Below are 27,526 nucleotides of genomic sequence, written 5' to 3' on the forward strand. Positions count from 1 at the left end.
ACAAGCCGGGTTTAGAGCCAGAACTTCAACGATTGACCAAATATTTAGGTTACAGCTAATATATTGGAAATCTGTCTACTTGAGGGGAAAGTCTCTATCTTATCTTAAAATCCGCATTCGACCTGGTACCAAGGGGCAAATTATGAGCAACTTTAGCAGATATGGGAGTACCAGAATACTGTGCCTGCAGCTAAAACGTCTTCATGAAGGTAATTCTGCCCGTATCAGATTTGGCAAGAACGGTGAACTTTCAGGCCCTTTGCCCGTTGAGAGAGGAGTTCACCAGGGCTCTGTCCGGGCACCCACACTGTTTTCCCTCTTCATTAACGGCCTAATTGACTCCTTGAATGCAGGGAAGAACATTGATGCCCCTAGGTTGGCTCAGCGCAAGATTCCAGCCCTGATGTTTGCAGACGATACGCTTCTGCTCGCTAAATCCCCTATGGGAATACAGAGGACTCTTGACAACTTTAGTGCCTTCTGCAAACATTGGATGTCTGGAGATCAACCTGCACAAAACTAAGTACATGGCATTCAATGTAGGCAACTCCACTCAACCCAATCCCTGCCTGGATGGCAGACTTCTGGAGAGAGCAACCATCTTTGAGTACCTGGGTTCGACGCTGACTGAAAAAATGGACTGGGGAGCCCAGATTAATAAAGCAGGGTTGAAACACACTCAACAACGGGGAGCATCTTAAAACTATACAGGAGTTGCACTGGAAAATTGGTTAGCCCAGTGGTAGAAATCTACAAAGTGCAGGCCAGAAGTGCTGCCCTTTACGGAGCAGAACTCTGGTGACACTGTGCAACGGGCTCGTTAGTACGTACTGAGAATTCCTTTATTATCCTGTATTGTAATACAAACATACTGGACCCAGGTGTTCAAAGAATTAGAGGAGGTCCTGGAGGCTTCGATCCCACAAGATCCCAATTTAGCACTGTTGGGTATGACCAACGAAGTAGATCTGACACGTCCCCTCCTTATATTTTTGGTTCTAGCACTGGTAGTTGCGAAAAGAGACATCGCAAAGCACTGGGGGGCGCCGGAACCCCCAGACATGGAGGAATAGAGAACAGGGCTAGATCTCTATATGGCAGCCGAAAGGGTAACCTATAAGGCCAGGGGGTGTCCCAAACAATTCCGCAGAGTTTGGTCTAAGTAGAGACACTACCATGGGCTGGATGGGGGCTCTGAGGGAGGGCTTCCCTGGATGGAGGTGAGACGGATTACCAGGACAAAGGGGACATTGACACTGAGAGGGTATCAAACACTACTGCACCTACGATCTATTGTGAGATACCGGCGATTTGTGATTCAGAATGGTATAGGGCATCACTGGTACTGGCGGGGAGGGAGTGGGTGGGGAGGTGTGGCTGCTGCAGAGTCTTACATGCAATCTGATGGAGGTAAACAAACTGTGTTTTATTGTTCACTGGGGGGGGGGTTCAGCAAAAAAGAAAAAATGCAGATGCTCGGAATGTCCCTTGAATGCTCAGCAATGTATATAGGTTTACACCATTAGTGCTATACTGAAACTCGCCGCCCTACCTCCGGGGTGTGGGCTAAATGGCCGTGTATCCATCTGCTGATAGTGAGAGGCGCTACTTGTGGCTATTGTTTGGATTGCCTGAGTGTTTGTTACTGGATCCCTGTAAATCTGCAATAAAAAAAAAAATTCAAAAAAGAGAATTCCTTTATTAGACAGCTCATGGCCCTCCCAATTAGTACACCCTTAACACCACTCCGCTTGGACCTTGGGGTTAGACCCATTGCAGACGAGGTTGATCTCAGGCCCCTTCTTTTTTGGCGCAGTCTCTGGCGAACCCCAGAACTTGCTGCTTACAGGGATGAATTGATCGATGTTATGGGTTTGCGAGGTTCGGGGAAGATACCTTGGCTGGCCTATATCAAGAACACCTGTGAGGGTTTGGGCAAGGGTAATCTATGGAGCAATGCAGAAGATACATCCCAAATAACAGCCCGAAAGTCATTGGTAGAGAGCTTCAGAGAAATCAAGCTCAACGAGCTCGAAGGGAGAACTGCTGCCGGCGCCTGACGGCGGAATTCCGGCAGTAAAAAACTGGTACAGTTTAGAACCGGTGCTGGATGATATCCAGCCACTCCTTGCTAAAAAGCTGTATGTACAGTTTAGATATGGAGTCCTCCCGCTGTGCTATTTCACTAGTAAGTGGCCGGGGGCTTCAAACAGGGGGTGTGTCCGGCATGTAACTCCTCTGACGAAACAGAACTCCATGTGCTATTCTTCTGTGAGGGCTATGAATGCTAGATCACGCTGGTTACTCCAACTTTGCAGGAACCTGGGGTCCAGACACTGTAGCAAAGCGTTTAGGATATTTAAATCTGATACGCATATGCCTATTGTTTTTTCCATTTAACGTTTTTTATTTATTTACTATGTGGTGTACCCGAAGCGTCATTCTAAAAAGAATGGCTTCCCAGAATGGCATTGTTAAATCTCTATGACTGACCTTTATACTGTACCACTCTGGACATAATCTGGGTTAGTGGGAGGAGTTGCAATAGGAACCGGATCATTGATTATTCCTTTATCAATTTGTTTTAATCAGTGTAAATTTTTTATGAATTTAATGTATATATTGAGTGTTTTTTTTATGATGCTTTCATGGCACTGGTTGCCGAAATAAAGTTTTATGATTGATTGATTGATTGTATATGATTACCACAGGATCATTGGTACACACATAGCTCTCCAATATGTAAATCTGTACATCCTCAAATGACAGACACAACGGCATCCAATATAGCTACAATGGGAATTGTTTATTACTTTTCAATTGCTTTTATAACACATCACTATAAATAAATACTTCAACAGAAAGGTTGCTCCAAACGGAGTGTGAAAATGGAAAAATGTGCTTGTGAATAGGACAGCCCTGCCATTTAACAGATGATAACTGTCTGTGCATCTTCAGAAAATCGCAAAACGACAATTTTTGGAACTATATATGAGGGACAGGCCTAATTGTGAACTGGTGTCATTGTAAACCATAGCCAGTTTGCTAATAGATAACAAAGCATTAAATGACTGTGTTTTGGGAAATATCCAGACTCGATTCCCCTCTTTCATATCTGTCCTATTCACAAGCACATTTTTCCCCTTTTCACAATTCGTTTGGAGCAAACTTTCTGTTGAAGTATTTATTTATAGTGATGTGTTATAAAAGCAATTGAAAAATAATAAACAATCACCATTATAGCTACATTGGGTGCCGTTGTGTCATTTGAGGATGTACAGATTTACATATTGGAGAGCTAGGTGTGTACCAATGAACCTATGCTAATCATTTACATATCTGATGTGTTGTTTTGAATAATGAAAGTCTTCTTAACTAGACTGTAACGAATAATAAGTCTGGGACCATTGTTTCTCTATATCTCCTCATTCTAGCAGCACAGCAGGATTTAATGAGGGGGATTTATTCGGGGCTGTACAGCCCTTTACCAGCAACTTTCCCTGGAATTCTTCACAGCAAGATAAGGAAATGTATAGATATGTGTGTGTGTGTGTGTGTGTATATATATATATATATATATTTTTTTTTTTCTTGACACCAAGATGGTAAATTAGTCCTATTTCCATGTCCGTTCACGTACCGTTTTTATTCTGAAAATCTGGTCATCCTACACTTTTAGTGCGCCTACAATAAAACATATACTGCCGAGTTTCACTAGCAATGAAGCAATATGCGGAGGTTTGATTTAAAAAGGACGCTTTTGTCAAGAGCCTGCCTACTTGAAACAAACCTCTGAGTAAATTGCGTGTTTTTAGGTCGAACAATTTATTGCTCTGAACCTATTGTGTTGAAAACAACTGTTTGACCAAGAGGATTCGAAGCCGGATTCCTCCCAAAGCATGTTGTCTACTGAAGTGTGAAGCTTCGCCAGGCGCGCGCTTGGCCTCACTCACACCCCATGCTGGTTCCCTCCCACACGCTTGCTCCCCTGCTCCCACGCCCCCCTACCCCTTCTCTCTTTCCTTTCTAGTTTACCCTCGCATGTTCCACCCTCTAATTGTTCTCGTATGTGTTTTCTTTACTACTGAGATTGCTTGTAGTCGATTTTTTTGTGATAATTCTTGTGGGCATACACCTCGTTATGGATTTTGGTTTCCCTTTTCCCTTTCACCTGCTTTTTACTCGTATGTCTCTGGTTACTTCATGTTTACATTCCCAGCTGTTCTATTTCACTTTACCACTTCTTTATAAACAAATGTTTTCATGTATTTTTTCATGTACCTTTATTTGCGCGTTGTTCCGCGCACAATACTACCGACAGTCCACTTTCTATTACCTCCCACAATGCTTATTACGCATGCTCACGGCTCACCGGGTGATTCACACCACTCGATAATGACACCACGACGTTTGATCATGTTTTCTAACATTTTGTTCACGGTAAGCCTTTTTGATCCCCACTTCACCCCCGACACCGCACCAAACGGGTGCACTCCTTTATGATAATTTGAACGCATGCGAAGCACGTTTTTAATTGACAACGAACATGGTTCGTTATTGTTTCTCTATCACCTACGAGTCGTTTTCAGCACTTCCCACTACGCACACTTTTCACTCCTTTTTTCTTATCAACACTTCCGACCACGCGGGTCGATTGCCACGTCTGTGGTTCATTGACTCGGACGTTTCTTTTTTTTCCTGCACGTTTTGTGGCTTCTGCTGACTTGCTCGAACACCCGTTCTTCGGTGCTAGACCATGCGCCTCCAAAGACATTTTGGGCTAGCTCTCTCACCACCTTGTAGACGCTCTTTATTGCGTCCCACTCTCCCACTCTCCCTGTCTCCCACTCGCTTGCTGCTCCCCCTCCCCCGCCCCCCACGCCTCACACCAGACTTCATTGGAATGCGCGCTCACAAGCTGCTCCTCCGCCGCTCGCCATATGTTCGTTCGCTGCCCTGCTCCCCCTCCCCCGCACCCCACACAGCAATGCCAAGAGCTTGTTTTTCCACCTTCGGTACTTCGCCGCATTGGAGGGGGTGATGCAGTCAGCACGGGTAGTAGGTCTCTCCAATCCCTTTCCGTCTCTTTCGGAACCTCATTTGGCTGAAAGGCATTTTATGGTCCTGGCGGCTGCACTTCATTGAGAAAGCGATGCCGGTCAGCCTTGCCAGCACTAAAGTAACAGCCTGCCGAACTCTCCTCAATCGGGCTTCTGTGTCTTTAAAAGGAATGTCAATCTAGTTTGAGTCCTTCCTTTATGTCTATGACTTCAGCCGCATCTCTTACCTGTAAATAAATACCGAGTGAGATAAGGGCTTTAGTAGTACCCTGCATGGCGCCAGTGCAGCGATTCCAGAATCCCCGCTCAACTGGGAGCAATAGTGGGAAGAGCCATTGCAGCAGCCGTTCCGAGGGTCCCGGGTATAAAGTTGGCACAGTCTTTATTATAAAATCATAAAATGAACAACCTCATTTAAAGCACACAGAGTTACCAACATAACAGACAATACTGCAAAAATGTTACCGCTTTTTACAAAAAACGTTCAGTGACACTGGGTTTTAATTAACCCGCATTGAGAGAAATATGCTTCTTCCCCTCTGGATCTATATTGCTCACTAGCTCTTTGCTGCTGCCCTCCACCCTGTCTTCCGTCTTACTTCCCCTGACCCACACCATCTTTCTGTTGTCTCCCACTCCCTTGTATGTTGCGTTCCATCCAGCTGAATGCTGCCCCCACCACCATATTACTTTTACAGCACTCTGGCCCACCATGTTGCTCGCCTCCATGACCCTGCAATTCTTTTTTTTTGCTGGCTTAGCTAGTGCCGCTTTTACAGTGCGGGTTACAGCTGCTTTTATAGAGCTTAATTTGTGACGAGATAGGTGCCGGGGCTCTGATTATGTGGCAGCTTTTATTGAAATATGTTTCTGTTAGCCTGCCTAAGAAACAGCACAGAAATCATAATATTCAGGAGGACATGTTGTTTAGAGGGAAAAAGATGAGACTTTTAGCACTCGTGTTTATTTTACTTTGAAAGGATCTACAGACGCTTTCACCATTTCTGGCCTAAAAGAGTTTCTTAGGCGGACTTTGGAATCCGTGCGTGTCCTTTCCAGGCCATATCAGCCTTTTTTACCCGCATATAAGCCTTCTCATATGTGCCCAGCCAGCTGCAGTTCCTTGCGGTTTTTTGTATGTGTGTTAATGTACATAAAAACGTTAGACAATAAACACTTGCATGTATATTATTTTTAAAAGCAAGTTATCACCCAATTTATTTATTTCTTTTATTTTAAAAGTTTTATATAGTGCTGGCTAGACCCGGAGGAATCAGAGCGCTTTACATGAGCATCAGATCATAGTTACAGGTTACATTGTTACAAAGGTTACACAGTTCTAAGAGCATGGCAACATAGTTACTTGTAAGGTCAAGAAAAACAATAAGCCCAAAATACGTAAGGGGAAAGGAAGGCAAGGTGAGAGATTCGGGGGGGGTTGGAGTAGGGGAAGTAGACAGATAAAGAAGGTGGGAAAGAGGAGGGGAGGGGAGGGTGAGAGACACAGCCTGGGGAGAAGAGGGGAAGGGTGACGGGGACACAAACCGGTAGACGAGTCAAGGCAACGTCCAAAGTCCAGTAAGCTGTGATCCCAAGGGAAGTGGTATCCCTTCCCTATCTCTATTGCGAGAGGCTCCCTTTACGCAGTGGACTCTCTCAGAGAGGTCTCTGAGACTCCAAGGCCTACAAACTGGATCCTTCCCCAACAACCCAACAAGGGGAGAGGGAGTGCTTTGGCAAGGGGTGCCATACCATACCTCAAGTGTGAGTGGCTCCCTTTGCACAGTGGACTCTCTCAGCGGGTTCTCTGAGACTCCAGAGTATAAATATTGGATCTTTCCCCAACAAGGGGAGAAGGAGTGCTTAGTCAAAGGGCACAAAGGACAAGGGGTAGGCAGAGTAGCAAGCAAGGGGAGAGATTCAGGGGAGAGAGGATAGGGGCTAGGGAAGAGACAAATAAGGAGAGACGAAAAGAAGTCTGTCTGAAGACCGACTGGGTAGGTGACGACCAAGGAGGGAATCCAAGGCCCATCTCCCCTATAGCTAAACCAAGTAGCTCCATCGGGCATCAGACAAAATAGTTCAGTCTCAAAACATTGAGAGAGGAGGGAGGAAGAGACATAAATAGAGTGAGGATGCGGTAGGAGACGATAGGAGAGACGACAGGAAGTGCAACAATGTGGTTCAACAATATTCTAGAAGAAAATCAACAAGTAAACATTAAATCAAACAATCAGCAATACGATTAGGGGAGGAGTGAAAGGCGAGGGAAAGTAGTGGTGGGTAGGGGAGGAGAGGGAGTGTGGATAAGGGAAGAGACAACCATAGAGACGAAAGGAAGTCTGTCTAAGGTTCACAGAAAAACAGGGTGGGGACAAAGGGCAAGGGCATGTGAGGGCAGAGGACAGAAGCTGGAAAGAGTCGGAGTGGAGAGGGGGGAAGGTTGCATAAGGTGCATAAGGTTTGAACAGACAGTATCTCCTGCCTGGGGGCTGTATTGTCTTGTTGGAGAATGCGGGCAGTGAGACTCTGTTCATCTTCGATGGGTGAAAAAGCTGACGTAAGTAAGCGAGTCCTTTGTTTCTAAGTTTGTGTCTTTATTGGTGGCCATTTTAGGGTTAGGCGGCCCCTTCTCAGTAGTGCGAGCTGGGGCTTTACAACAGTTGCTGCAATCACCCGGGACACTGCGCGGCGTCCGAGGCAGTGAGGAGTGTGTTGCTCAGTGGGTGTCCTGCCCAGGTGAAAAGGAGTGAGGGGTTGACCGGTGCACACCAGTCTGTCTTGCGGCTCGGGTCGTCAGTGCACTGTTCAGTGTATGTTCGCCAATGCACGTGCACACAGCCAGCTGCCGTTCCTTGTTGTTGTGGCTTAGCTACAGCTACTTCGCGCAGTGCTGGTTACTTACAGCCGCTTTTCCAGTGCTTAATTTGTGACAAAAGAGGTGCTGGGGCTATTATTAGGCGGCAGCTTTTAAAAAATATTTTTTTGTGTCAGCTTTCCTAAGAAAGCTCACAGAAATCGTACAATTGGGGATTGCATGTTATTTAAAGACAAACCGTTCGAAAATATGCACTTGCATTTATATTATTTTTAAAGGAAACTTAACACAAAATGCAAATGTGCCCAGACAGCATGTCATTTTTTTATTTAAACAAAATCCAGAGATAATTTTGGAACGCGTATCTGTAGGCAACTTTGTAACACTGCACATGTTTGGTTTTTACACTGTGCTCAACGCAACATACACTCCAAATACCACTCAGTGCCACATAATTACACGCCACATAATTACACTGCATTCAATGCAACATACACTCCAAATATCACTCAGTGCCACATAATTACACACCACATAATTACACTCTACTGAATGCAACACACACTCCACACATTACCACTCAGTGCCACATAATTAAATACTACATTACACTGGACTCAATGCAACATACACTCCAAACAATACCACTCAGCGCCACATAATTACACACCACACAATTACACTCTACTGAATGCAACATACACTCCATACAATACCACTCAGTGCCACATAATTATATGCTACATAATTACACTGCGCTCAACGCAACATACACTCCAAATACCACTCAGTGCCACATAATTGCACTGCACTCAATGCAACATACACTCCAAACAATATCACTCAGTGCCATATAATTATATGCTACATAATTACACACCTCATACTTACACTCTACTCAATGCAACATAAATACACTCTGTCTGTCTAGCTATCTATCGCCCTCACTCTATATGTCTATCTATCGCACTCACTCTATCTATCACTATCTATCTATCTATCTATCTATCTATCTATCTATCTATCTATCTATCTATCTCCCTCACTCTATCTATTGCCCTCACTCTATCTATCTATCATCTATCTATCTATCAATCTATCTCCCTCACTCTATCTATCGCCCTCACTCTGTCTGTCTGTCTCCCTCACTCTATCTATCACCCTCACTCTATCTATCGCCCTCACTCTATCTCCCTCACTCTATCTATCGCCCTCACTCTATCTATCTATCTGTCTATCTCTCTCACTCTATATATCTCACTCACTCTATCACCCTCACTCTATCTATCTATCTATCGCTCTATCTATCGCCCTCACTCTATCTATCTATCTATCTATCTATCTATCTATCTATCTATCTATCTATCGCACTCACTCTATCTATCTATCGCATCACCACAGCATCACTCAGGGGCACCACAACATCACTCAGGGGCACCACAACATCACTATGCGCTACTACAGCATCACTGAACGCCACAGCATCACTCGTCGTCACCACAACATCACTCAGAGCCACCACAGCATCAATCTGTGCAACCATTCAACAACAACTGGCTCAAATATGTTCTCTCAGTGTTTCACGCTTTATTACAAATGTCACAAAAAGATGTTAATATTTCACTTCTGTTCTTGGATTTTTGTCACAATAAAATACAATGAACATAATCTTCACAAAAGTTATTTGCAAAAGTTTAAGCTATTGCCATTATAAATTACAATTTCTTTTATTTAAGTATTAATTATTTAAAAAATGAAAAGCCATTGTTATTTGTAATATCAATACATCTAAGTCACGTAAATACAACACATATTGCATTACAAATGCTATAGGTGTCACATTTGCGAAAGTTGAAACTATTGGCATTGCAAATGACAAAGCTATTAATTTAGCTATTTTCAAAACCAACACATAAATAAAAAAAAATTGTCATTTACAATACCAATAGCTCAAAATTTCCTAATGCGAGACCTATTGCATTGCAAATGCTTGTTTTGAAGATGGTCACGTTCAGGATCAAAACAACGTCTTGTCACACAGAGACACAATAAGCAATGCGTTATTACAAGGTCTCGTCTGCTCTGTATTCCACTCTCGGGGAAGTGCGTCTCACGTTGCTAGGAGACCATAGGCTCTCCTTCAGTCCAAAAGCCAATCGCGCAGTAGCTGCCGGATGTGTGTCCGAACTTACGTCACGCCAACGCCTTCTCTGAACAGAACGGAAGTTAGAGGGAGGCCATTTTCACTGCGCCAGGAAAAGGTTTGTGGACCTGAGCTGCTGGCGTTCGTCCTCGGAAACATCGCGTGCTTCTGTGGTCAGGTGAGGACGACGGTTTGTCGGTTGAATTTGAAGGATCACGCTACTCTACCGCTTCCTTTGCCCCGCTCTTATAAGTAGTGTTTCCGAACCCGGTTGGGCGCGCGTTCCTTTGGATATTGTGCCACGGGCGCGTTATTCCTTGGCGCGAATGCTCAATTCTGGGGCCATGTTTAGGTCAGGCACGCGGCCGCACATTGCACCCCGACCACCCTCGCACTTGTCTTTTTAACTAAATGCAGTGTTTTAAATGGGCCGGTAGTGAGTACCGGGACTTTTATTTTTTTCTCCTTTTGAGGACCGGGACTTTTCCTCAGCCCAGCCTATTAAAATATAAGTTTTTGCTTGGGCAGAGTTGCGCTACGTGGATCTCCACGAAGTTGCAATGATATGTATGCAACATTTGAAAATGTGTGTATTTTCAGAACTCATAATTTGTAGATAATATTTAAATTTCTGAAAAATATTCAAAGCTGATATTTCAGTGTTAAATTATTCTGCATAAGGAAGACTTATTGCTAAAATGTTTACGTTGGTGATAAGGACATTGCAGCTATGGTTCTTCGGTGTTACTCATGATGAGGCATGTTTTGACAATACTACTGAGGTCCTTGGTACTGATAACATTTGGGGACGCGTTGTGCAAAATTATCTGGTCTGATGTGGTCACTATTGCAACCATTTGTTTGTAGTTCAGGGTGGCTTTTAGTGAACATAAGTAGCTCTTATTACAGGAAAGGTAGGAGACCCAGCGTTATATTTTGTAGGGGATTGAGAGGTGGCCATAAAACCCAATGGGCATGGGGTGTGGGACACATTTTCCAGGTTAATACATTTTTTTTTAGCATACCCATTGTTTTACATGGCCACAAATCTGTGCCCATCAGCAGTTTAAATGAAAGGCATTTGAATGAAAGAAAATCTCTGCCCTCTCCACCAATTTCCCTGATTAACCTTAATGAAAAACATTAAAAGCAAAATGCGTTTGTTTTAACTTTTTACAAGTAGCAGCTTCTCACTTCAGATGTATAACTAGACATGAACCAATTGCGATAGATGGCTTTATTATAGGTGTGACACTTTTAATACAGTTCTGGATTTTAGCTGGCTAACCTTTGCATTTTGGGATTTGCAGTTTCTTTTTCTGTTTCTCAGTAAGAGATTTTTAAAATCCCAGCATGCAAAGTGTGTACTCCAAAAACCAGGCACACATTGAACATGTCGCATAACATGGTGTCACTTAAGAACTACTAAGCCCCTAATCATGTATTTTGTGGGAGTCCACTCACATCATGCATAAAACAAATATCAACTAAAAACATTGATTGGTTCTCATATGTTGAATGTGGAATTATTTCAGAACATTGCTTCTGGTGTAGCCTCTAGGCATTCATCTAGGCTGTCAGTAAAACCTTCTGTCTCTGGCATCTGCAGAGCTCAAACTCCACTTGCCCGCTCGCATTTGCAAACCATATTAAATTAGGGCACGTTATTTTTAGGTCATACTCTTCCTTTCTGGCAAGAAGGAAGACAAACTGACTTTTGACCTCTGTCTCCGAAAGCAAAGGAAATGTGACAAGATAGCAAGATTTAAAATGATCTTTATTGCTCATAAAGTGAAAGAGACATAAAAATGCCTTCAAATCTTGTTAACTTGTCAAATTTTGCTCTGCTTTCAGAGACTGCGGTCAAGTGCATTTCAGTTCAGTCTAGTACATTTTTTAAGTTACTAGACCTGCAGGTCTAGTAAAAATTAAAGGATTGTTCAAGCCCTGATCTGTTTATATAAGGGTACTTCACATTAGAGGCCCTGCTGATGCACAAGGTGAAAATAGTATGCAGGAACCTAGATTAAATCAATGCATTCATATTTTTTGGAAAACGCAGCAACGCTAGAATTGATTCCTCAGCGTGCCATCTATTGATAAACATGTTAGTGAACTATAAACTTAATGTTTTGCAGCAGACAATTCACCTTGTAAGTAACTGCTCCAATAAGACACACCGTGGTAGTCTCTGAAAATGTTTTGATCTGAGAATACGTACATTGCACAAAATTTAACACCCCCTCCCCCACATTAAGTGCAGTACCTGTTAAAGTTTTTGAGCGCCTCGACTGTCTGGCACTGCAAGTGAAAGAGAATGTTTGAGCTAGGAAGTAAAAACAATAAGATGTGCGTTTACAAACGTGGGTATGACTGACAAAAAGTGACGGTGTATGTGAAAAAAAATGTGATTCAGAGAGTATGAAATGGACGTTTAAGTGTGTGAAGTGGGCAAATGTATTTAGACTTATTTTAGCGTGAAGGGAATGTGTTTTAACAGTCCGTCCCCATCCTTTCTATAGATAATTTTCTTTAAATTTACAGGGAGAGCCGAGCAAAGGGTCTGGCTGAGCTCTAAGAGACCTTACATGAGCCGAGCCTTGGAAATGTTTGCAATATAAATCATCCAACAAATATCACGTAAAATAGGGTAAAGTCTCTTCAAAATTAAAAGAAACATATTTCCTTTATATATGGTAGCTTTGACATTAATAAGTCACATAAGTTTGAGGTATAATGACGAGAAAGGTAGATTTGTAAAACAAAATATTTGCTTACGATCATAGTTTGGTTAAGTGGGGAGGCTGGGATAAATCTCAGGTTTTCTTGTTTCACTTTGTACATATCAGCCACTAAATGGGTATCTATTTGTCTCTGTTTTACGCCAAACATAATGTTTTGTTTTTTAGCTCTGTTCATAAGGACACAGTGAGTGCAGCAGGCTGGAGCCACGTGAATGTCCGGCTCGTTTTGGGCTCAGGGTACCAAGAGAACCTTGAGCTGAGCCAGAGCCCAGCATCTGGTTCGACTTGTTAGTGGCTCACACACCTCTAGGCAAATGTACTTTATAAATGGCTACTCGTGAGGCCAACACAAGTGTTATTAATCGGGCAAGGGCCAAGGGTTGGCCCCAGAAAGTGGGTGCAGTTGCAAAGAGCAAAGTCTGAACTTATTTAATTTGACAAGACAAATGTGATTGACTTTATTCTGCCTTGCAGAACTCATCACAACATGCTGCATTTCGAAATATTTCCTGGTACAGAGATCTTTGTGCGTCCAGCAAATTCCTGGGTACAATGGCACTTTAATAACTGGTGGTTAATACACTTTCTGGAAATATCTGTGTGCTTTCTTCTAATCAAAGGTTCAACTGAATATAAAATTGCATAGATCAATGTGCCTGGTGTAACGCACGAGTATTAAAGGGTTAGGCCCTAAGGAACTCGGGGACCTGGGTCCACAAACCAGTACAAAAGAAATTGGGTCCGAGTTGTGGTTCATCTAGTGTCAAACATCACTTAAATATTTGTTTATATCGACAATCACCACTAGCTTTGGATCAATTAATAACGAAACTTTTACAATATTCTAAACCTCAAGTGGCATTTATTTATGCAAGGTTATTATTTCCTCATTTTGCAAAAAATTATTCATTACGTGCAAACAAATTACTTCAATGTAATTGTAGAATCATTACATTTAGAGTGCTCTCTGTGAGGAGGGGAAAGGGTGTGCATAAGATGTGAGGGACAGGCTAAAGGTGCTGTGACATATTGAGAACATCATGTTAAAATCGGAAAACGCCTTTACAATCAGATTTATGAGAAAAAGTTCCCAGATTGCATCACACATAGGTATGAATCAATTTCTTATTTGAGTCCTATGGTGTGCCGAATTGGCGTAGTTCTACGTTTCGACCCCCATGTACGCTAAAGGGTTACTTCAGGCCTCATGTTGGGGTCTTCATCAGGAAGGTAGGTTAGAGAGCCTATAAAAACAATGCAAAGGCTAAGTTCAGTTATTGTGGTGATTATTCAATGAAGTACTACAGGATGAAAGGAAGAATCTTACATACATCAAAAGACGGTCGCCATCTGTACCGCTTGAAAATGGGCCTTGATGTGCTCCTAAGGTTTCTGTAAAAAATTAGGGAAAGTCTCAGGGGACTGAGAAGGGCTTTGGGCCCAGATTGGGTCGAGTGTGAGTGGGGGGACTTACTTGGGCGGTGTTCTTGATATCAGGTAAGGCGGCGCCTGGTCAGATGCGCTCAAATGGATCGCTCCTCGCGTCCCGTAATGTCGGTTAAATCTTTCTGAAAGATGTAAGCAAAAACCGCCATTAAAGGCTGTACAGGCGTGGGGATGTCATTTGAATTTCAATCGGAAATTCGACCAGATCGGTAAAGGCGTGCGCATTATGTTCTTACAGAACGCACTGCCATGGGGTCTCGAGGTTACCTTGTAACTCTATTTTAGTAAAGGTTCTAGCGATAAACTGTAAGTTTTTTTACCTCTTCGTTGCAGAGGCCGCTGCCGGCAGTCCGCTTTGCTGTCTCGCTGTATCTGTCTGCACTCGCGGTGCAGCCGCTCAGTGCTAATGGGCAGAGGGGCTCGTCACACGCGGACCAATCGGAATGAATTTTTCTGAAATGGTGTGACGTATGGACGAAGTCGGCTCAGGGAGCGGGTAAAAAGTGGGAAGGGGGGTTCCTTTAGGACAAATTACCTCGCAATGTCGAGTGCCTTTGTTGAAAGCCCATCCTACAGTGTTATAAAATGTTGTATGGTGCAGTGGACCTCATACACAATAAACATATATATTGGCAATGACATATTCATGTTACAAAGATAGAAATTATGAAAAAAAGATTTCCATTCGTAATAAACCACACAATGTTGTTCTCCTGGTCTACTGGGAAATGTATGAGGCTCAACACATTTCCCAGTAGACCAGGAGAACAACATTGTGTGGTTTATTACGAATGGAAATCTTTTTTGCAAAGCGGACTGCCGGCAGCGGCCTCTCCAACGAAGAGGTAAAAAACTTAGTTTATCGCTAGAACCTTTACTAAAATAGAGTTACATGGTAACCTCGAGACCCCATGGCAGTGCGTTCTGTAAGAACATAATGCGCACGCCTTTACCGATCTGGTCGAATTTCCGATTGAAATTCAAATGACATCCCCACGCCTGTACAGCCTTTAATGGTGGTTTTTGCTTACATCTTTCAGAAAGATTTAACCGACATTACGGGACGCGAGGAGCGATCTATTTGAGCGCATCTGACCAGGCGCCGCCTTACCTGATATCAAGAACACCGCCCAAGTAAGTCCCCCCACTCACACTCGACCCAATCTGGGCCCAAAGCCCTTCTCAGTCCCCTGAGACTTTCCTTAATTTTTTACAGAAACCTTGGGAGCACATCAAGGCCCATTTTCAAGCGGTACAGATGGCGACCGTCTTTTGATGTATGTAAGATTCTTCCTTTCATCCTGTAGTACTTCATTGAATAATCACCACAATAACTGAACTTAGCCTTTGCATTGTTTTTATAGGCTCTCTAACCTACCTTCCTGATGAAGACCCCAACATGAGGCCTGAAGTAACCCTTTAGCGTACATGGGGGTCGAAACGTAGAACTACGCCAATTCGGCACACCATAGGACTCAAATAAGAATTTGATTCATACCTATGTGTGATGCAATCTGGGAACTTTTTCTCATAAATCTGATTGTAAAGGCATTTTCAGATTTTAACATGATGTTCTCAATATGTCACAGCACCTTTACCCTGTCCCTCCCATCTTATGCACACCCTTTCCCCTCCTCACAGAGAGCACTCTAAATGTAATGATTCTACAATTACATTGAAGTAATTTGTTTGCACGTGATGAATAATTTTTTGCAAAATGAGGAAATAATAACCTTGCATAAATAAATGCCATTTGAGGTTTAGAATATTGTAAAAGTTTCGTTATTAATTGATCCAAAGCTAGTGGTGATTGTCGATATAAACAAATATTTAAGTGATGTTTGACACTAGATGAACCACAACTCGGACCCAATTTCTTTTGTACTGGTGTAACGCACAGCATGAAATGTGCAGATCACAGATATGTTTTTTATGTAGAGTGCACCGTTGGGTACTGTTTTTGTTGCAGAGATCAATGTGTTACCTGCAGGTCACGAGTTGAAATCTTTGTCATATAGCTTAATGACTTATGATCCTGCATCAAGGATATGCATGCAAACTACAAGGCAAACGTTAAACTTGCTGTTTTATTTCTCAGTAAGGTTGCTAACAAAATGTTAATTTGGTTAATATTAAGGACCTTATTGGTAAGTACTATATAAATGGTTAGACATTCTTACAATGCATGCATATTTTTTGCATACAAATCGTAGAAAGGTAAAAAAACATAGCCGGCCCTAAACTTCACCCCAATCCACTGCTTATTTTTGATGAGCACCTGCACCTCCTATTTTTTTCATTTAAAGCACAGACCAAATAATACAGTAGCCTCCCCGTTTTTGCTTAAAAAAGCCAAAAAACCACAGCAATTAAACAATCAAGTGATCAACTGCCAAGCCAGTTTCTTACTGGACCAGAACCCAAGCAACCCATGATTGGTTACTGGTTGACTGAGTCTATTCAGATAAGTGCAACTTGATACCAGTAGCACTGAGCAAGGGACCCAATTTTAGAAATATACTTGGTCACTTAGTTAGGATGTTAACATCAAACACTAGGAGCAGGGACAATATTGATTTGCATAAGGCAGGCTGTTGTCAAGAGTGGCACATTAGTGGAAAAGCGATAGTTTGTAACGCTACCCCATGTGAATACCAGTGGTTAGATTTGCAAGCATTCTCATCAAATTTTGTACGGTTGATGTAACACCCTAAGTGGGTGAGTTGACTTGATGTGTGTCTGTTGCTCAATGTGCTTTAGGTTCCAAGCTATATATTGCTGATGTAGAGTTGCTTGTCTTCTCTTCTTTAGAGGATGTAGAATGGCAGGTCAGAATGGACTGTTTGAGTTGAGCAGGGTCGGTACTGACTTGCTTAAACCCTTCACTGCGGCGGCTATTCCGCCGCAGTGCTAAGGGGGCGGGGCGGCCGCATGCTGGTGACGTAACCGCTCCGTCACCAGCCGCGGTTGCGCTGTGCTTATGACGGAGCGGTTCCGTCACTGCCCCGCCCGCTCAATGGAACGCTCAGCGCAGGCGCGGAATCTGCGCCGAGCAGGCGCTCCGAGCGGGCCGTGACGGAACCGCTCCGTCATCAGCACAGCGCGACCGCAGCTGATGACAGTGGTTCCGTCACCAGCAGGGGAGGGGTTAATATTGGCCTTTGTCTAGAGTAGTGGTCTTCAAACTTTTAAATGCTGTTCCCCCCCCCCCATCGGGCTCCCTCAGAATTTTTCATTTCTTTTATTAAATTAGCAATGTTAAAAATGTCTAAACATATTAAAACATGGCAATTAAGTTCTGTTACCCCTTTTAACAAGCATTTGCAATGCAATAGGTCTCGCATTAGCGAAAGTTTAAGATATTGGCATTGTAAATGACACTGCCTGCCCTTTTATTTATGTTTTAGTAACAAACACTGTAAGGCATGCCAATAGCTTAAATTTTTGCAAATGCGAGACCAGTTGCATTGCAAATGCTTGTTTGACCCGGTTGGAGGAGCATGCGATTAAAAGAAGTTCTGGGACATGATCGCCGCTATATGTATATGTAGTATGGAAAATGTAGGCTTGCCTTTAAGATTTAAGGGACAACAGATTGACATGCCTGTAACAAAGGGACGTTTCCCTAATAAAGTAAGGAATGAGACGAAGAAATTGGCACCAGGAGCATTAGTTCATTAATTTTAATTCAACATTTTTATTATAAGTACGTAAACACAAAGTTTAGGTGGTGTTTTTTCTTTATATTATTGTAGCATGTGTTAGCAATAAAAATGTTTAACAAGCATTGGAAATGCAATAGGCCTCGCACCATTAGAGTTAGTGCTTTTAGAATTGTTTATAGGGTTGTTTTGTAAATGTTTAGCATTTTTGTTTCCTGTAGCCAATGCTAAAGAATTACAAATAAAAAAAGCCATAAACATTTCTTAAAGCTCTAACTGAAATGGTCTGAGACCTATTGCACTGTGTGAGGGTGAGGGTGGGTGAGGGTGAGTGAGGGTGAGTGAGGGTGAGGGGTTGAGGGTGAGTGAGGGTGAGGGGTTGAGGGTGAGTGAGTGAGGGTGAGTGAGGGTGAGGGGTTGAGGGTGAGGTGTTGAGGGTGAGGGTGAGTGAGGGTGAGGGTGAGTGAGGTGTTGAGGGTGAGTGAGGGTTAGGGTGAGGGGTTGAGGGTGAGTGAGGGTGAGTGAGGGTGAGTGAGGGTGAGTGAGGGTGAGGGTGAGGGTGAGTGAGGGTGAGGGGTTGAGGGTGAGTGAGGGTGAGTGAGGGTGAGGGGGTGAGTGAGGGTGAGGGTGAGTGAGGGTGAGGGTGAGTGAGGGTGAGGGTGAGTGAGGGTGAGGGTGAGTGAGGGTGAGGGTGAGTGAGGGTGAGGGTGAGTGAGGGTGAGGGTGAGTGAGGGTGAGGGTGAGTGAGGGTGAGGGTGAGTGGTGTTGAGGGTGAGTGAGGGTGAGGGTGAGTTAGGGTGAGGGGTTGAGGGTGAGTGAGGGTGAGGGTGAGTTAGGGTGAGGGGTTGAGGGTGAGTGAGAGTAGTTGAGGGTGAGTGAGAGTGAGGGTGAGTGAGGGGTTGAGGGTGAAGGTTTGAGGGTGAGGGTGAGGGGTTGAGGGAGGGTGAGGGGTTGAGGGAGGGTGAGGGGTTGAGGGAGGGTGAGTGTGAGGGTGAGTGTGAGGGTGAGTGTGAGGGTGAGTGTGAGGGTGAGTGTGAGGGTGAGGGTGAGTGAGGGTGAGTGAGGGTGAGGAGTTGAGGGTGAGTGAGGGTGAGGGTGAGTGAGGGTGAGGGTGAGTGAGTGTGAGGGGTTGAGGGCGAGTGAGGGTGAGGCTGAGGTGTTGAGGGTGAGTGAGAGGTTGAGGGTGAAGGGTTGCCAATAGGTCTCGCAGTAGGAAAGTTGGAGCTATTACAATTGCAAATAGCAATGCCTTTTATTTTTGTTTTAATTTTAAAAACATAAAGGGCTTTGTCATGTACAAAACCAATAGCTCCAACTTTCCTACTGCGAGACCTATTGGCAACACCAGTGCTTTTTTTTTTTTTAGTCAAAGCAACACACGCTCTTGCGTACATGCAGGCACACCACCCAAGAGCATCTGACATCTCTGAGAAAATATGTAAGTACATTCATATTCTGTTCACAGTATGTTATGGTCAGGCATGTCTGAGGACATCTTAGGGCCAGGCATATGAAAGAACATGCATATGTTAAGGTCATGCATACATCTGAGAGGGTTCAGAATAAAAGACAACCTGTCTTCACGATCTTGGGACATCTACTGGGCACGTGACCTTCCTCATCGCCTCAACCCTCTGCATAGGGGCTAAATACAAACATCTAAGAATTAAGCAAGTGCAGGTCATGTTCATATGGTGCATAAAAGGGATGTCACATGGAGTGTGGCCTTAAGGCTGTGAAGTAACTGCTCTCATAGAACCAACATGTGTGCACATATAATAATGGGCGTTTTCAGGGTGTGGCAGAGGGGTCCCTCGAGGGCATTGTTCTAGGACCTCATACTTTCCACTATTTAATTAAAAAATGTAGGATCTCGAATTCACACGCACACAAATTAACACATTCCACTTGCAGGGTGTTGAATTTGTGATAACTTAGGGATTGTGAGCGCATCCTGAGATGTATGACTTTTGCTTGAAATAAGATTACACACTGTCCTATTTTCACACAATGGTAGGCACTGGCTTTGGTTTGCTTCACTTTGATGAATGCCGATCTGAACGCAGTGATACAGAGCGAGTTGCCCAGGATCACACAACTGAGGCAGTTCCTCAGAAGACTGCCTCTGCAGCAAACCCCCTGACCGACACAGCGTAGATCTTGTTGCAGTGACAAACAGAGCTCTACAGACACGTCCCTGTATATCTGGCGCAGCGCAGTGCTGTGAATTAGATTACACAAAACGGAGGGGTGTACGCGTGATTGGGACAGTAAAAAATACAAGTGCTTTTAAATGACATATTTACATGAAACATAAAATGAGTATCACTGCGGCGGGTAACAGTAAACCTCGGTTATTCAGCGCCAAGAAGCTCCAGAGGTGAACGTGCAATTAGCAAACATGCATGTTACATTCACGTTTACATGCACGAGCAAATGAGGCGATCTGCCAAAAATGTAAAGATTTTTGTTGAACCTCGGTAGTCAGGAGTAAAACCAGCATCATCTCCCAGTCCCGCCACGTTCCTGCCCCCAAGCAAACCTCTTGCTGTAGCAGTAGCGCCACTCCAAGAGACCTAAGAGCAATGCAGGCAGAATGAGAGAAGACTGCCACATATCGGAAATGTAAGATTATAAAGGGACCGCGGAGCCGAATGGGAGATTTGACATGGCGTGGAAGCCATCTATTTCACTAGACGGCAGTGTAAGCGCCTCTGTCATCTGCAAACACCCCGCCCCCCAACAATCCCCTTTACAATCAAAGAAACCTAACAGTCTCTGTGAAGTCTGAGAGTGAGTCAGGGACGCATCACAGCATCACGGGCCATGAGAGACGGAACGCAGGGGTAAAATCTGCACGGAGCAGAGGCAGGGGAGAGGGGTGACAGGGCAGCATGTGACGGATGAGGGGCCGCTAGCAGGGTAAGGCAGATGGAAAAGGAAGGAGAGGGGTGGAATAAAAAGGAAAAGAAACAAGGCGGGCAGGGGAGGGGGCGGAGCGGGGAGAGCGGCATGTGGGTGTTAAGAAGCCGGGCCAAGATAGCACAGAGAGCAGACAGTCAGTCGGGAGAAATGCACAAGGCGGGCAGGGGAGGGGGCGGAGCGGGGAGAGCGGCATGTGGGTGTTAAGAAGCCGGGCCTTTGAAGTGAAGCTAAGCTTCACTTCAAAAGGTGTCGGAGGAATGCGGCTGACGGCGATTGCGGCTGTGCACGCGCTTTTAAGCTCAATGCACATGCGCATTGAGCTTAAAAGTCACGGGCACTGCAAGGAATCGCCACGATTCCTTGCTTCTTAGTTAAAAGTTGTTTAAGCCGCAATAGGCTCGCAAGCTCGATGCGCATGCGCATCGACAGGCGAGACCTAAAAATAGGTACTCTTGGGTGAAATTTTAACTATGCCTCCATAAATTTGTGTAATTTCCGAAATTTCGTGTAATGATTGGTATGAGAAATTCCAGAAACTGTTAATGTTACTTCACACAACTGCTCACCATTTGCAGTAAAAATTTACCAGTTTTTGGCTAAAAAAAAAGTACAACACGATCACAAACAAGCATCCGTGAACAGCTGTTGTTCGTGATGCGTTTGTGTTTTTGCACTTTGTTTTGGCAAAAATACAGCATTGCGTCAAATTATGTGGGAACGCATTGCGCACTAAAATATAGGAGTAAATGATGGGTTTGCAATACGCATAATAATGCACAACTGTGCATAATTTTGCAGCATTTCCATTTAACTGCTGAAAAGCAAATGGTGCAAATGTTTTACATCTCTAATAACCATCGTACCTCCTTACTGACGACAGATCAAATCACAAAGCTATCACGGGACAGTAACCATACTTAACACCCAGCGACAAACATGAAGCTTACACTAGACACTTTTAGAACGCTGAAATCGTGGGTAATGTTTACAATAAAATATTTACTTTCATACGTCCTGGCAATAACATCAGAGAATCCTCCTAGAGGAAGTGTGAGAGAGCGAGCTATGAGTCCGAGAAACAGCAGGAAATCGTAAGGGTCTTGTGGGCAGTAGGCCTTCTGTTTCATGACCTGGAGGGCAGGAAGTCGCTGTTCCAAGCCTCGAGCCTTGAAGTTGCATTTCAAACTACAGGAGGTCCGCAGGACAAAGGGACCAGGCAAAGCATCTCCTCTGTCAACAAGCTTTCTCCGTGGTGCCGACGGGGGAGTGAGTAAAAGCGCGCAATGCGCGCGTGCATATCTCCTGTCCTGCGTGCGCGTAGACAGGGAGGGGGAGAGAGGGAGCGAGCTGAGCCCTAAGCACGTGAACATCTCCTGTTCACGCACGCGTCCACATTTCCAGTTCGTCTCTTGCGCGTGCCCATCTCTTGTCTCGCCTGAGAGGCAACTCTGTAACAATACTTCTCGCTGGCCACAGTGCTTTGCGCTGCGTTCGCCAGGGGAGACCTAAAAATCAATCAAATACGTGATTGTTAAACATAATATTCTGAACAGGCAGGCCTAAAAAAGTGTCCACAGTGCGATTGTTAGAAATGGGGGTGGTGGTTTTGAAGAGTATTTGGAGTCCCTTCCCTGTTGACACATACTCCGATCTAGGACATACATGAAAAAAGATTTGTGATGACCCATTACAGAGCGGTTTACTGCTGCTCCTTTTTTAGGCCTCGCTGAGCCAGCGCATGTCCTGCTCTGCGAGAAATTTAGTGAGTGGCTTTTGAAAGTGCTACCACAGGCTATTCCTGGCCTCTGGCTTGCTTGCACGTGCGCAGCCGCCATGTGGGTTTCTGTCAAGGCTCATTAAGCCTTGCGTGCCTCTCTCCACGCTTCAATTCCCTCCCCCTCCCCCACCATAGATCGCGTCACTCTGCTTTCATGGCCGCGCAGCCGCGTTACTTTTACGGCCGCGCGGCCAATGCTTGTTACTTTTTTTGTTTATATCCAAATATATACACTTCATGCAAATCACACATTTTTGGCAAAAAAAGAGTTGTAATCTGTATTCATGTATGCGTCCAAGAACACACATTCCTGGATTCCCAACACACCAGTTCAAAGGCGAACTCACAGAACCAATTATAGAAACGTGTGGCTGCCGGGATGCATTTTATACGCTTTGGCATAGCTTCCTTTAAAAAGCACAGAAGTTGTCGGCGAACTGAGAGTGCGTATCATCTATCGCTCTGTAGTTTCTCTGCAAGTATTCATTTGGTGATCAATTTCGCCGCCTAGTGCTACGAACCGTAGAGCTATGTTTGAGCGGTCTGTGGTAAAAGTCTTTCTGATAAAAGTGGTGCGCCCGCGCCCCCTGCTGTTCTTTCAGTCCGTTAATGATGAGTCCAATCTGTAGGGGAACCCTGTGGAGGTTAATTCTCCCAGCAGGTTCCCTTGTGGTCATGGGTTTCCAAAACAGTCTAAATCGAGCATGCTATGGACGCATCTGAAAAGCCTTCACGACCTGAGGACTTGTAAGAGAAAATAATTAAAACAGATTAGTCTTTTCACACTGTGGAATATTATGTGGCGTATAACCAAATAGACAGTTAACATTTCATCATGTTTCTTAGTAACCTTATTTTAGTGTCACACGGCAAATCACTGCATTTACTATTTGAAACCAAATGAAATGAGCATTGAAAAGATTGTTTTATTGCGTGTGCCGATTTACACGTAAAATCTGTAGCAGAATGAGCATTTCAACAGGTAGTCACTCTGTTGTTTTTGAGCATTGTAGAGGCTATACAAAGATGAACACAACATTGAAAGTAATACATTTTGTACAGTATGGCACTGTGGTAATGCAGCAAATTATTAAACGTCTTTTACTACTAAAATTAGCAGGAGATTAATACAAAGCATCCTCGCAGTGTGGTCTCTCTCCCACCTCACGCAGTCATTCCTCCATCACCTCACACACTCAGAGTCCCTCCCCTCTGTCACCGCGCACCCTCAGTCTCTCCCCTCCATCATCTTGCACCCTCATCACTTTCACCGCTCACCCTCCCAGTCCCACCCTTCGCACCCTCACAGCCCCACCCCTCCGCGTCCACGCACCCTCACAGCCCCACCCCCTGCATTAAACTACTGCTTTCACTCTGCGGTGTCTCTTCCCATCCTCCTCTCGCGCTCTCTTCATCTCAGCCCCCCTAACAGTGTCACCCCTGCATCACCACGAACAGTCCGCCCACTGACCCTCCCTCCCTGCATTACACCATCCTCACCGTGTGCAGCCTCTCCGCCCCTTGAACCTCACATCTCCCACTCCTCCGTCACTCACCCTTTGCCTCACCCCACCAGCAGTCTCACCCCACCCTGTCATACCTCCCAGGCTCGCATCTTCCCCCCCTCTCACCTCACACTCCATCTTATCCCACCTGTTACACGACTGCATGCTTTCATCCACCACTCTCCCCTCATAGTCTCGCTTACTTTCCATCGTATCTCACCCCTGCATCACCTTTCCCCCTGCCTCACCCTACGCTCATTTCACCACCCTCGCAGTGTCACTCTGCATCATCGCTGCTCATCCTATCTCCCTGTTTCTTCATACCTCCCTGTCTCACCCCACCCTCACACCCTGAATCACCCCCGCAGACTTCCAGCGCCTGACCCCATTTATGCTGAAAGCTAGCAGTGTTTGCTGCATCTCGTGATTAACCTGTTCTAGCCCTCGTACTGCCTGTCGGAGCTACTGGGAGCCATGCCTGCCTTAAAACATCTGCCCCTGTACTCGGCACCACTGCCCTGCACCTACACACGGGGGGGGGGGCAGGGGCACCCCCAATGCCAGAGGAGCCCGCTTTTGGGACCTTATAATTATTTAGTTATGCAGCACAATATCCTTTGTGCACCAACATTAACTGTTGCATGGTTAAACACTTATAAGGTCCCAATGGCGAGACCTATTGGCTATGCCAATGCATGTTCCACTTAAAACGAAGAACTTTTATTTGTATATTGCTTCTTTTGGCTAGAGTCATACTAGGAAACTGTTGAAAGGCCAAGATGTTTTTGAGCGCACTTGTGTGCTTAAGCACTAAAAGCAGCTCCCCATAGTGATAAGTTTCCAGTGCATCAACACGTTCTTGTGGGAGGACCTGTATGTAGCATGATTGGCCGAAAGTATGGATTAACCTGGCTGTTTACTTGCTTTTTGCTTGTAGCACACATTTTCTTTTTTTTAGGTCCTGAGTGGCCTATTTCTCCCACCCCGGTAAGTTTTGAGACTTCAGCTATGTATTTCAGCTGTCTGTAACTAGAGTTCCTGAGCCAATTTGGGACTTGGTTGTCTCCCTTTTCATACACAGCCTGCCCGAGTTTGAGCAGCACAACTTTGTCTGCTCCGTGACCTCAAAGGTTGCCCCTTAGGATTACTAGTTACCTGCACTTAGTTGTTGTTGTAGTCTAGGGCCGTGATGTCGCCAGATAATTTGTGCCATTCTCCTATCCCTCGCAACTTAAGCAGAGTTGGCCATTGCTAGTCCCCTATTGTTGCGTTAAGTGCCTCCTAGGTCACCGATAGTGGTATCCCCAGCCTTATTTCCCTGAAAGTAGTCCAAATCCATTTCTCCAGACCTGCCCTTTACACGGAGTCTGTAAAGAGATCCATATTTATTTATTCTCTATAATTCCCTGGCGAATTGTCTTCCTCCTCAGGCAATGTCTATATGTGAGTGGTCTGAAAGCACAATCTTCAATATGGTTTATGTACACGCTGAAGCCCAGAATAGTAGACAGTTCGTAGTAGGTGCAGTTCCAGCAGTAATATTTGGATTTTGATTGCTAATGTACACTTACAACTAATGATTTTTTGTTAGAGTATAGTCTTTTCATATTAAGCAAAAGGAGCTTCAATGGGGTTTCTCTGCTGCATGCTTTCTGAAGCTGAATACAATGATCCCTTGACCGCCTTGTTTATGCTGCACTGATTTTGCTCTCCCAACTTTAACTCTGCCAGCTGGGCTCTAACGTAACCCTCTGACTGCACTTGCCACCTCATTGGCGTTTAAAAAAACAAGCATTTGCAATGCAATAGGTCTCGCATTAGGGGACGTTTGAGTTATTGGCATTGCAAATGAAAAAGTACTAATACTGCACATTAAATGACACACATATAACATACTTGCAAATAAGAAGGAACACTGCACATTAAATAGACATGCCTGTAAAGAAGTACTGACACTGTACATTAAGGAAGTGCAGTGTTAAGTTGGATAATGGATGCATCCAGATTGGGAGGAATAATACATCTTTGTGTAGTTCATATTTCCAATGAAGGTTTATAAGTTTGTTGATTGCAGTCACACAGCTGGGTGCCCTTGGTGATCTGTTGGAGGGAGCGTCTGCTTTGCCTGGTGTCATTGGAGAGAAATTTGATTGGTATACTGTACAATGTTAGTTTTATTGGTCCAGTAGACAATAAAACCGCTGCATGACCACACTGTGTGATCCTGGGCATACTTTACAAATCCTACCTCCCATCCTGCGGCTGAAGTGCAAACTGTAAAACCTGATATCTGGGCACAATTAAGGCGTCACTGCAGGCACACCCTGTGTGATCTTCGGCATTTATCACATCTCAAAGTACTTTTAATTACTTGAGCTTGGGATAAACCTTAGAAAAATATGCTCCTGCATTTGACCTACCTAGGTGTTTGCGGCTACGTGCTTGATAAGAAATCATGCAATACACAATTGCAACTTCTGTGCCCCTTCCAAATAAACACTAGAAATCAGAGTAGTAATTAGTCTCTAGGATGAGTAAGATGCACTCCAGCCTCCACTTGAAAACAGGGGTGTATAGTTTGCGGGGGGGGGGGGAGGAATGCAATACTTTAACGCGGGTAAGAGTGTCCAAAGTCACACAATCTGCCCGCTAAAGAGCGGCTCGCAGTGGCCGGCTGCTGGCCTGGCTTATTAGGGGAGCTGCCGAGCATGGCGGGGCAGATGTCAGCTGTGCCCGGCCGGGCTGCAGGCAGCTTAGTTATTAGGCAGCTGGAGGCTTGGGGACTGCTGCTGTCCCGGCAGGTGGGGCGAGCGGGAGTTAACAAGTGCGCCCGCCCCCACACTCGGAGGCTAATTAATTGGCAGAACAAGAGCGCATTAAGGCTGATAGAGGAGGGAGCCCCCACGCTGGCACCTTCTGTGTGTATGAGCTAAAGGCGGGTGGTTGTGTGTGTCAAATGCCTCTCAGACTACAGAACGCAGCGAATGCTACGTCCAAATCTGAAATCAGGCATGCTTGCGTGCAAGTGCCTAGGTATGTCTGTCTAAGTGTGTGTGCTTCATAGTAATAGTCTATGTGTCACTGCATCATAGACAATGTGCTCCTTTAAGCATGTAACAGTGTGAGTGTGTGCACTACTGCGCTTGTGAGTCACGCTGTTTGCGAGTGGGTTTGTACCTGACAGTTACTGACCTTGCTGTTGTGAGACCCTCTCTGTGTCTGTGCCACTATATGCGTGTGCCTTTAACCTTGAGTGCGTGTGTATGTGGAGCGCGATGTACTGTGTGTGCACGCGATGAACGTGATGCACTGTGTGTGTGTGTACGTGCGTGAGTGTACAGCGAGTTACTGTATGTGATCTACTGTGTGTGCGTGTGTGAACCACTGTGTTTTTGTGTGTATCCCACCTGTGCTGTGTATCTATCTACATGTTTTTTAGTGTGCGT

General features: G+C 44.7%; 1 protein-coding gene across 1 annotated transcript in view; it reads left to right on the forward strand.

Annotated features, from left to right (window-relative positions):
* The first annotated feature begins 10,060 nt into the window (after nucleotides 1-10,060).
* LOC144829050 (uncharacterized) overlaps nucleotides 10,061-27,526 on the forward strand; it is a 491,023-nt gene continuing 473,557 nt past the window's right edge. Inside the window, exon 1 of the mRNA XM_078687792.1 lies at nucleotides 10,061-10,199. The gene's annotated coding sequence lies outside the window, so the exon portion shown is untranslated. The remainder of the gene's footprint in view (nucleotides 10,200-27,526) is intronic.

Source organism: Lissotriton helveticus, chromosome 4_1 (genome assembly GCF_964261635.1).
Source record: "Lissotriton helveticus chromosome 4_1, aLisHel1.1, whole genome shotgun sequence".
In the NCBI taxonomy this organism is placed as follows: Eukaryota; Metazoa; Chordata; class Amphibia; order Caudata; family Salamandridae; genus Lissotriton; species Lissotriton helveticus.